Source organism: Protomyctophum bolini (assembly GCF_963924005.1).
Source record: "Protomyctophum bolini genome assembly, chromosome: 5".
Taxonomy (NCBI): Eukaryota; Metazoa; Chordata; class Actinopteri; order Myctophiformes; family Myctophidae; genus Protomyctophum; species Protomyctophum bolini.
In genome coordinates this window covers 37,508,651-37,511,909 of record NC_137866.1, presented here as the reverse complement: position 1 = coordinate 37,511,909, position 3,259 = coordinate 37,508,651, and the positions used below count along the sequence as shown (strand labels likewise).

Sequence of the window (3,259 nt, the reverse complement as noted above, 5' to 3'; positions counted from 1 at the left end):
TTCCGCAATTTCCGCAATTTCCATTTCCGCAATTGCGCAATTTCCGCAATTACGATTTCCGCAATTTCGATTTAGACAATTTCCGCAATTTCCGCAATTTCCATTTCCGCAATTTCCATTTCCACAATTTCCGCAATTTCCATAATTTCCATTTCCGTTTGAAAAAAAGACGAAAATCACTACTGTGGCAGTGGCAACACTGGCTGTGCGTGGTTAATGTGACGAGAAAAATCAGTATCATAAGTTCAAATTTGAAATTTTGTTTAATTAAGAAGACAAAAAAATAACAATACAAAATAGACAATCTTTCTATACATACACACAGTAGGAAATATAAAGAGGAAAAACAAGAACGTGTAGAGGTAAGTAAGAACAAAAGGTACAAAGCAAAGAGTTTGTTTAGATGTGGATTTAAGTCCAGTTAGTGAAGAGCTACCAATACACATTTACTACTGAACGCATCAAGGCACGTGTGTGACTTTGTGTGTATTTTGGTCTTGAGTTTCTATGTACAGTGTCTGGTTTTAAGGAGTACGAATAATAAAACAAAATTACATCATTAATAAAAAGGCAATTAAGAGTTGAGGCACTGGCCATTAAGACAGCCCACAGAATATAATACAGTACATATCTACATGTACAGTCTGCGCACACACACGCACGCACGCGCACACACACACACACACACACACACACACACACACACACACACACACACAAACTTCATAGACATAGATAACAGATGCACCTGCTGTGTGCTGTACAGAAATTCCTATGGATGGAAGATTGACATTTTCTTTTTTTTTAGGTACACTAGTAGCCATTACAGAACTCCTGCACTTCACATCTACCCTGCATTACTTTTGTTTTTCCACATAAATAATTCCTTTCGGTTATTTTCTTTTTGACTAATCTTTTTTTTGTAATGAACTAAATCAATTGGTCTGATTAACAGCCCTGTTTTATATTCACAGAATTAGTGAAAATCTGCTATTTTGGCTATCTTTAAAATGTGCTTATTTTCTTCAAATCGATTAGTTCAATAACTGTCCCTAGCAACCATAGAGCATCAAGCAGGTAAAATGGGTACAATGAGTTCTGCATTGGCTGTCATATTTACTTACATTGTTTTACTGGATAATATGCAGTACTAGACCAGTGGTTCTCAATCTTGTTCATGTCAAGGTCAAGGGCCCCCAAATTAATGGAAATTTGGCTACGGACCCCTATCTGAAAAATAAGTTGTGCAAGGTACAAGATTTGTGTTGTTAAAATTTGTCAAAAATAAACCAATTTCGTGGGCGACGTGACACGTTGTGAGTTATCAGATCGACTATGTAGTACGTTTTTTCTTTTTCTTCTGGGGACTCCCTTGAACCCACCAAACGACCCCCCGGACCCCACTTTGAGAACCACTGTACTAGACCTTCTGCAAATGCTTCTGATGGGCAGACGATGCCCAGAGTCCACACAGCAACACACAGCAAAACCCCCAAGGTGTCAATCATATACCATGAATCTAAAGTGTAAAAAACTAACCTGTAAAGGTAAAGAGACCATTACAGGTGCATTCTAACACTAAGGGCTTTGCTGTGTACAACACATACAGTTTAGTACACTAACCACTTAAACCCTATGCACTGGATGGAGTCCCACAGGTCCCTATTAGGCCCGCTCCTGTTTTTCACTATACACTGAATATCTTGGCCGAAAATAGCCAATCTGCAAGCTTGTGGACGTGCTATTTCTGCTGAATGTTAGCCCCCAGGATAGAGGTTATGTGATTAAGGGCCAACTAATTATACATCTCAACCATTGCCAAATACAAATTTGTAGTGCAATAGGCCAGCTGAGAGACAAACATACAGCTTGATTGACTGGTACTTCAAAGTGTGCACCACTAATTTGTTAGCTCTGTGGAACAGGTGATATCCTATTATAGAATGAAGAAACCTCTTGTCATTCTATCAGTCTCCTCATACATTTCTCTTCTCAAATTGGTTGGCCAATCACGGGTATTAACCATTGCCGAATGCAGGTTTATCACTCGATTTCTCACTTATAATAAGCTCAAACGTTTGAAATGAGAGAGATAAGAAGATTGGCCTGCATGTGTACAGCTCACCATTAGCCCCATTTATTTATTGTTGCCGACATTCATATGTCCAGGAAATAGGGTGCGGAATATACTAGATTAAATCAATATACAGTCTAGATTAAATGCAATCTCAGTCTGTGCCTGTTGAATTTGCAATTAATATGGCCTGCGTTTAAATCTTCACCTGTCACCAGCTAACTACACAGAATGATTCTACATTCACACTAGCAGCGACAAAGCGACAGGCTAGTAAGGCTACAAGTGATTTTCAATGGAAGCCAGACCAGCGAGATGATGCTTCACACCGGCACCTGAACGTCACTGCGTGACAAGCTACAAAAGCTACAAAAAACATGAGCTGGTTTAATCTTTTTCCAGCACTCCAATGACGTGGTGAAGTAATTGAGTCTTTTGTTACACCATTTCCACTCGTCATCTTTCTTCACACAACTCCTGCTTGTAATTGGGGACAATTCATTTCTTACCATCAGCCATTTCCCTATTCGATTTTAAACTAAGCCTTTACATTTTCTCGTATAGTTCCCACACAGGGACGCACGACTGATGATGTCCACGAAAGTGTTGAGCAAAACTTCATTGGCAACTTGTAGCTGATGACACTAGGTCGTTTTGTAGCTTTTGTAGCTGCTAATGTGAACACAGCTTACATGTTTGACATGTTTGCACACCTACACACAGGTAACATCCTGAAACCATCCTGTGTATAGCTGTTAGCAAGAATGTTTTTGTTTACTTTGATTCAAACCAGCCACATTATTGCGCACTTGAGTCGGTTCCACAAACCTGGAGCAAAGACCTATCGAAAGGCCCGCTACTGTACGTAAGATTCCAAAAAACATCAACACTATAAATACATTTCCAAATGTTTGTCATGTTTGGGAACTTCATCAGTTTTATACAGCATTCATTCATAGAAGGACACGATGGAAATAAAACATCCCAAATGGAACCTTTTCTTTTGCATAAAAAATAATGTAAGTCACAGGTAAAAAGCTTGTTAAGACACAGTTGTTAAAAGAACAGTACTAATGCGGCTCCCTGTACAGTCAGCACTGCTAAGTGCACATTTAAGGCAGTTTTCTTTGGGTGGTGTCCATTAAGTGCATTAAGGCTACTTCTACCAACAATACTATACAGTCC

At 39.2% G+C, this 3,259-nt stretch overlaps 1 protein-coding gene across 2 annotated transcripts in view; it reads right to left on the bottom strand.

Annotated features, from left to right (window-relative positions):
- Window positions 1–244: 244 nt before the first annotated feature.
- hdac7a (histone deacetylase 7a) overlaps window positions 245–3,259 on the bottom strand; it is a 75,298-nt gene continuing 72,283 nt past the window's right edge. For both annotated transcript variants that reach the window (XM_080763402.1, XM_080763403.1), the window contains one exon: window positions 245–3,259. This exon is cut by the window's right edge and continues 1,546 nt beyond it. The gene's annotated coding sequence lies outside the window, so the exon portion shown is untranslated.